We start from the raw sequence: 9,222 nt of genomic DNA on the forward strand, positions 1-9,222 counted from the left end.
GCCTTGAGCCCTGTGGAGGGGAATAAAATCATTTTTGGGGTGAGTTAGAAGCTCAGCGAGTAACCAGTAAAAGCAGTCATCAAATATATTTCACAATAATGCATTTCAATGATGTCATGATTCCAAGATCAAATGTACGTTTATTGCTCTCGTGAGCCAGTGAAATCATTGCACTTGAACACCCAACGCTCAAATAGATCATTTCACATTAACAGTGAGAGGGAGCCCCTTTTTGAGCTCCAGATAACATGAACATGAACCATAAACAGGGTGGAGACGTTGGTGTCCAGCACAAGACTTTCCCAGAACTCATTGAAGCCAAAATCATATCTTGAATTCACATTCAAGCACGCATGAGATGCCGTCGAGTAAATAATGCAAGAAACATTTCAATAATAACTTTGGAAACAGTTTAGGGTCACTCACCTCCATGGCTCAGAAACCATCCATCAAATATCATCGCCTTACTCAAATCCAAGCCTTAGATCACAAACGCAAAGCAATCAAGCCCTTTAAAAGTTCGGACAGCACTTCCCCTAAATTTACTTACTTTTCCAGCCGTCATGGCTTCATTATATTTCTCATTCAAATCCAAAGGTACACACACAACAACAAGTTCATTCAATAGCCATTCAGCAAGCTCCCAGAAGTACAAATACAAGTCAAGCTAGGGAAATGTCCGGAAATGAAAGTTAAGCTCAAACCCAGAAAAACAGTTTTTGACATTATTTTGCGGTAATGGTACCAAAGGCACTACGATTATCGGATGAAGGTCCAAGACCCACCGTTTCGAAGCTAAGAGATCGGGCTACAATGTTGTAGAAGGCAACTCTGTCCAGTATCGAGTGTAACCAGGTCAAAAATGCAAGATACTACACCAGAACCGCAAAAACAGGTTCACCAATCGCATTGTGGTGCAAACATCATGAATCAACCTAGCTAAGTCCAAATTCAGAAATTCCAAAGCCATCCGAAAGATAAGAAACAGGGCTACATTTCATCAGAAGACCTCAACAACCAATTCGGAAGCATTCCCAACCAAAATAACCAATTACAGACGCAATTCTCACATTCGGGTAAAATCGGGGCTGCAAGGGTAATTCCGTCTTTTCACAAGATACGCTGCTCGGATTGACCTGAAAATTAGAAAATTTCCGGGTTCTCACACTCATTCTTTCGGGGCGTCACAAACTCCCCTCCTTAAAAGAATGTCGTCCTCGACATTCCATCTTATACCAATCAAGTCGAGACATCCCGCAAGAATCACTAATATTTTAGACCAAACCCACTGTCCGGCATCCTAAACTTCAAGCCTAGGATACACTACAAGAATCTGAAGCCTAAGCTCTGATACCAACTGTGACGGCCCCACCTCCCCCTAAGGCGAACCAAAGGGTTCGGCGGGCCGCCTGCCCAGCTCTCGCCGGGACTCAGTCGTTCACTACAGTCCTCAAATGAATTACAATATAAATCTCAAATATTACAACATGTTCTTCAATAATTACATGTCATAAGCGAAGCGGAAACTAAATTTTCAACTATACATCAAATGATTCCAAATCCAAACTGTACAAGATATATGCCATCCAGCCACATGAATAAGTACTACTCGCCATTCCTTCGCCTTGAGCCCTGTGGAGGGGAATAAAATCGTTTTGGGGTGAGCTAGAAGCTCAGCGAGTAACCAGTAAAAGCAGTCATCAAATATATTTCACAATAATGCATTTCAATGATGTCATGATTCCAAGATCAAATGTACGTTTATTGCTCTCGTGAGCCAGTGAAATCATTGCACTTGAACACCCAACGCTCAAATAGATCATTTCACATTAACAGTGAGAGGGAGCCCCTTTTTGAGCTCCAGATAACATGAACATGAACCATAAACAGGGTGGAGACGTTGGTGTCCAGCACAAGACTTTCCCAGAACTCATTGAAGCCAAAATCATATCTTGAATTCACATTCAAGCACGCATGAGATGCCGTCGAGTAAATAATGCAAGAAACATTTCAATAATAACTTTGGAAACAGTTTAGGGTCACTCACCTCCATGGCTCAGAAACCATCCATCAAATATCATCGCCTTACTCAAATCCAAGCCTTAGATCACAAACGCAAAGCAATCAAGCCCTTTAAAAGTTCGGACAGCACTTCCCCTAAATTTACTTACTTTTCCAGCCGTCATGGCTTCATTATATTTCTCATTCAAACCCAAAGGTACACACACAACAACAAGTTCATTCAATAGCCATTCAGCAAGCTCCCAGAAGTACAAATACAAGTCAAGCTAGGGAAATGTCCGGAAATGAAAGTTAAGCTCAAACCCAGAAAAACAGTTTTTGACATCATTTTGCGGTAATGGCACCAAAGGCACTACGATTATCGGATGAAGGTCCAAGACCCACCGTTTCGAAGCTAAGAGATCGGGCTACAATGTTGTAGAAGGCAACTCTGTTCAGTATCGAGTGTAACCAGGTCAAAAATGCAAGATACTACACCGGAACCGCAAAAACAGGTTCACCAATCGCATTGTGGTACAAACATCATGAATCAACCTACCTAAGTCCAAATTCAGAAATTCCAAAGCCATCCGAAAGATAAGAAACAGGGCTACATTTCATCAGAAGACCTCAACAACCAATTCGGAAGCATTCCCAACCAAAATGACCAATTACAGACGCAATTCTCACATTCGGGTAAAATCGGGGCTGCAAGGGTAATTCCGTCTTTTCACAAGATACGCTGCTCGGATTGACCTGAAAATTAGAAAATTTCCGGGTTCTCACACTCATTCTTTCGGGGCGTCACAAACTCCCCTCCTTAAAAGAATGTCGTCCTCGACATTCTATCTTATACCAATCAAGTCGAGACATCCCGCAAGAATCACTAATATTTTAGACCAAACCCACTGTCCGGCATCCTAAACTTCAAGCCTAGGATACACTACAAGAATCTGAAGCCTAAGCTCTGATACCAACTGTGACGGCCCCACCTCCCCCTAAGGCGAACCAAAGGGTTCGGCGGGCCGCCTGCCCAACTCTCGCCGGGACTCAGTCGTTCACTACAGTTCTCAAATGAATTACAATATAAATCTCAAATATTACAACATGTTCTTCAATAATTACATGTCATAAGCGAAGCGGAAACTAAATTTTCAACTATACATCAAATGATTCCAAATCCAAACTGTACAAGATAAATGCCATCCAGCCACATGAATAAGTACTACTCGCCCTTCCTTCGCCTTGAGCCCTGTGGAGGGGAATAAAATCATTTTGGGGTGAGTTAGAAGCTCAGCGAGTAACCAGTAAAAGCAGTCATCAAATATATTTCACAATAATGCATTTCAATGATGTCATGATTCCAAGATCAAATGTACGTTTATTGCTCTCGTGAGCCAGTGAAATCATTGCACTTGAACACCCAACGCTCAAATAGATCATTTCACATTAACAGTGAGAGGGAGCCCCTTTTTGAGCTCCAGATAACATGAACATGAACCATAAACAGGGTGGAGACGTTGGTGTCCAGCACAAGACTTTCCCAGAACTCATTGAAGCCAAAATCATATCTTGAATTCACATTCAAGCACGCATGAGATGCCGTCGAGTAAATAATGCAAGAAACATTTCAATAATAACTTTGGAAACAGTTTAGGGTCACTCACCTCCATGGCTCAGAAACCATCCATCAAATATCATCGCCTTACTCAAATCCAAGCCTTAGATCACAAACGCAAAGCAATCAAGCCCTTTAAAAGTTCGGACAGCACTTCCCCTAAATTTACTTACTTTTCCAGCCGTCATGGCTTCATTATATTTCTCATTCAAACCCAAAGGTACACACACAACAACAAGTTCATTCAATAGCCATTCAGCAAGCTCCCAGAAGTACAAATACAAGTCAAGCTAGGGAAATGTCCGGAAATGAAAGTTAAGCTCAAACCCAGAAAAACAGTTTTTGACATCATTTTGCGGTAATGGCACCAAAGGCACTACGATTATCGGATGAAGGTCCAAGACCCACCGTTTCGAAGCTAAGAGATCGGGCTACAATGTTGTAGAAGGCAACTCTGTCCAGTATCGAGTGTAACCAGGTCAAAAATGCAAGATACTACACCAGAACCGCAAAAACAGGTTCACCAATCGCATTGTGGTGCAAACATCATGAATCAACCTACCTAAGTCCAAATTCAGAAATTCCAAAGCCATCCGAAAGATAAGAAACAGGGCTACATTTCATCAGAAGACCTCAACAACCAATTCGGAAGCATTCCCAACCAAAATAACCAATTACAGACGCAATTCTCACATTCGGGTAAAATCGGGTTTGCAAGGGTAATTCCGTCTTTTCACAAGATACGCTGCTCGGATTGACCTGAAAATTAGAAAATTTCCGGGTTCTCACACTCATTCTTTCGGGGCGTCACAAACTCCCCTCCTTAAAAGAATGTCGTCCTCGACATTCCATCTTATACCAATCAAGTCGAGACATCCCGCAAGAATCACTAATATTTTAGACCAAACCCACTGTCCGGCATCCTAAACTTCAAGCCTAGGATACACTACAAGAATCTGAAGCCTAAGCTCTGATACCAACTGTGACGGCCCCACCTCCCCCTAAGGCGAACCAAAGGGTTCGGCGGGCCGCCTGCCCAGCTCTCGCCGGGACTCAGTCGTTCACTACAGTCCTCAAATGAATTACAATATAAATCTCAAATATTACAACATGTTCTTCAATAATTACATGTCATAAGCGAAGCGGAAACTAAATTTTCAACTATACATCAAATGATTCCAAATCCAAACTGTACAAGATATATGCCATCCAGCCACATGAATAAGTACTACTCGCCCTTCCTTCGCCTTGAGCCCTGTGGAGGGGAATAAAATCATTTTGGGGTGAGTTAGAAGCTCAGCGAGTAACCAGTAAAAGCAGTCATCAAATATATTTCACAATAATGCATTTCAATGATGTCATGATTCCAAGATCAAATGTACGTTTATTGCTCTCGTGAGCCAGTGAAATCATTGCACTTGAACACCCAACGCTCAAATAGATCATTTCACATTAACAGTTAGAGGGAGCCCCTTTTTGAGCTCCAGATAACATGAACATGAACCATAAACAGGGTGGAGACGTTGGTGTCCAGCACAAGACTTTCCCAGAACTCATTGAAGCCAAAATCATATCTTGAATTCACATTCAAGCACGCATGAGATGCCGTCGAGTAAATAATGCAAGAAACATTTCAATAATAACTTTGGAAACAGTTTAGGGTCACTCACCTCCATGGCTCAGAAACCATCCATCAAATATCATCGCCTTACTCAAATCCAAGCCTTAGATCACAAACGCAAAGCAATCAAGCCCTTTAAAAGTTCGGACAGCACTTCCCCTAAATTTACTTACTTTTCCAGCCGTCATGGCTTCATTATATTTCTCATTCAAACCCAAAGGTACACACACAACAACAAGTTCATTCAATAGCCATTCAGCAAGCTCCCAGAAGTACAAATACAAGTCAAGATAGGGAAATGTCCGGAAATGAAAGTTAAGCTCAAACCCAGAAAAACAGTTTTTGACATTATTTTACGGTAATTGCACCAAAGGCACTACGATTATCGGATAAAGGTCCAAGACCCACCGTTTCGAAACTAAGAGATCGGGCTACAATGTTGTAGAAGGCAACTCTGTCCAGTATCGAGTGTAACCAGGTCAAAATTGCAAGATACTACACCAGAACCGTAAAAACAGGTTCACCAATCGCATTGTGGTGCAAACATCATGAATCAACCTAGCTAAGTCCAAATTCAGAAATTCCAAAGCCATCCGAAAGATAAGAAACAGGGCTACATTTCATCAGAAGACCTCAACAACCAATTCGAAAGCATTCCCAACCAAAATAACCAATTACAGACGCAATTCTCACATTCGGGTAAAATCGGGGCTGCAAGGGTAATTCCGTCTTTTCACAAGATACGCTGCTCGGATTGACCTGAAAATTAGAAAATTTCCGGGTTCTCACACTCATTCTTTCGGGGCGTCACAAACTCCCCTCCTTAAAAGAATGTCGTTCTCGACATTCAATCTTATACCAATCAAGTCGAGACATCCCGCAAGAATCACTAATATTTCAGACCAAACCCACTGTCCGGCATCCTAAATTTCAAGCCTAGGATACACTACAAGAATCTGAAGCCTAAGCTCTGATACCAACTGTGACGGCCCCACCTCCCCCTAAGGCGAACCAAAGGGTTCGGCGGGCCGCCTGCCCAGCTCTCGCCGGGAATCAGTCGTTCACTACAATCCTCAAATGAATTACAATATAAATCTCAAATATTACAACATGTTCTTCAATAATTACATGTCATAAGCGAAGCGGAAACTAAATTTTCAACTATACATCAAATGATTCCAAATCCAAACTGTACAAGATATATGCCATCCAGCCACATGAATAAGTACTACTCGCCATTCCTTCGCCTTGAGCCCTGTGGAGGGGAATAAAATCGTTTTGGGGTGAGCTAGAAGCTCAGCGAGTAACCAGTAAAAGCAGTCATCAAATATATTTCACAATAATGCATTTCAATGATGTCATGATTCCAAGATCAAATGTACGTTTATTGCTCTCGTGAGCCAGTGAAATCATTGCACTTGAACACCCAACGCTCAAATAGATCATTTCACATTAACAGTGAGAGGGAGCCCCTTTTTGAGCTCCAGATAACATGAACATGAACCATAAACAGGGTGGAGACGTTGGTGTCCAACACAAGACTTTCCCAGAACTCATTGAAGCCAAAATCATATCTTGAATTCACATTCAAGCACGCATGAGATGCCGTCGAGTAAATAATGCAAGAAACATTTCAATAATAACTTTGGAAACAGTTTAGGGTCACTCACCTCCATGGCTCAGAAACCATCCATCAAATATCATCGCCTTACTCAAATCCAAGCCTTAGATCACAAACGCAAAGCAATCAAGCCCTTTAAAAGTTCGGACAGCACTTCCCCTAAATTTACTTACTTTTCCAGCCGTCATGGCTTCATTATATTTCTCATTCAAACCCAAAGGTACACACACAACAACAAGTTCATTCAATAGCCATTCAGCAAGCTCCCAGAAGTACAAATACAAGTCAAGATAGGGAAATGTCCGGAAATGAAAGTTAAGCTCAAACCCAGAAAAACAGTTTTTGACATTATTTTACGGTAATTGCACCAAAGGCACTACGATTATCGGATAAAGGTCCAAGACCCACCGTTTCGAAACTAATAGATCGGGCTACAATGTTGTAGAAGGCAACTCTGTCCAGTATCGAGTGTAACCAGGTCAAAATTGCAAGATACTACACCAGAACCGCAAAAACAGGTTCACCAATCGCATTGTGGTGCAAACATCATGAATCAACCTAGCTAAGTCCAAATTCAGAAATTCCAAAGCCATCCGAAAGATAAGAAACAGGGCTACATTTCATCAGAAGACCTCAACAACCAATTCGAAAGCATTCCCAACCAAAATAACCAATTACAGACGCAATTCTCACATTCGGGTAAAATCGGGGCTGCAAGGGTAATTCCGTCTTTTCACAAGATACGCTGCTCGGATTGACCTGAAAATTAGAAAATTTCCGGGTTCTCACACTCATTCTTTCGGGGCGTCACAAACTCCCCTCCTTAAAAGAATGTCGTTCTCGACATTCAATCTTATACCAATCAAGTCGAGACATCCCGCAAGAATCACTAATATTTCAGACCAAACCCACTGTCCGGCATCCTAAATTTCAAGCCTAGGATACACTACAAGAATCTGAAGCCTAAGCTCTGATACCAACTGTGACGGCCCCACCTCCCCCTAAGGCGAACCAAAGGGTTCGGCGGGCCGCCTGCCCAGCTCTCGCCGGGAATCAGTCGTTCACTACAATCCTCAAATGAATTACAATATAAATCTCAAATATTACAACATGTTCTTCAATAATTACATGTCATAAGCGAAGCGGAAACTAAATTTTCAACTATACATCAAATGATTCCAAATCCAAACTGTACAAGATATATGCCATCCAGCCACATGAATAAGTACTACTCGCCATTCCTTCGCCTTGAGCCCTGTGGAGGGGAATAAAATCGTTTTGGGGTGAGCTAGAAGCTCAGCGAGTAACCAGTAAAAGCAGTCATCAAATATATTTCACAATAATGCATTTCAATGATGTCATGATTCCAAGATCAAATGTACGTTTATTGCTCTCGTGAGCCAGTGAAATCATTGCACTTGAACACCCAACGCTCAAATAGATCATTTCACATTAACAGTGAGAGGGAGCCCCTTTTTGAGCTCCAGATAACATGAACATGAACCATAAACAGGGTGGAGACGTTGGTGTCCAGCACAAGACTTTCCCAGAACTCATTGAAGCCAAAATCATATCTTGAATTCACATTCAAGCACGCATGAGATGCCGTCGAGTAAATAATGCAAGAAACATTTCAATAATAACTTTGGAAACAGTTTAGGGTCACTCACCTCCATGGCTCAGAAACCATCCATCAAATATCATCGCCTTACTCAAATCCAAGCCTTAGATCACAAACGCAAAGCAATCAAGCCCTTTAAAAGTTCGGACAGCACTTCCCCTAAATTTACTTACTTTTCCAGCCGTCATGGCTTCATTATATTTCTCATTCAAACCCAAAGGTACACACACAACAACAAGTTCATTCAATAGCCATTCAGCAAGCTCCCAGAAGTACAAATACAAGTCAAGCTAGGGAAATGTCCGGAAATGAAAGTTAAGCTCAAACCCAGAAAAACAGTTTTTGACATCATTTTGCGGTAATGGCACCAAAGGCACTACGATTATCGGATGAAGGTCCAAGACCCACCGTTTCGAAGCTAAGAGATCGGGCTACAATGTTGTAGAAGGCAACTCTGTTCAGTATCGAGTGTAACCAGGTCAAAAATGCAAGATACTACACCAGAACCGCAAAAACAGGTTCACCAATCGCATTGTGGTACAAACATCATGAATCAACCTACCTAAGTCCAAATTCAGAAATTCCAAAGCCATCCGAAAGATAAGAAACAGGGCTACATTTCATCAGAAGACCTCAACAACCAATTCGGAAGCATTCCCAACCAAAATGACCAATTACAGACGCAATTCTCACATTCGGGTAAAATCGGGGCTGCAAGGGTAATTCCGTCTTTTCACAAG

The sequence above is a fragment of the Coffea arabica genome, chromosome 5e, assembly GCF_036785885.1.
Source record: "Coffea arabica cultivar ET-39 chromosome 5e, Coffea Arabica ET-39 HiFi, whole genome shotgun sequence".
Lineage (NCBI taxonomy): Eukaryota > Viridiplantae > Streptophyta > Magnoliopsida > Gentianales > Rubiaceae > Coffea > Coffea arabica.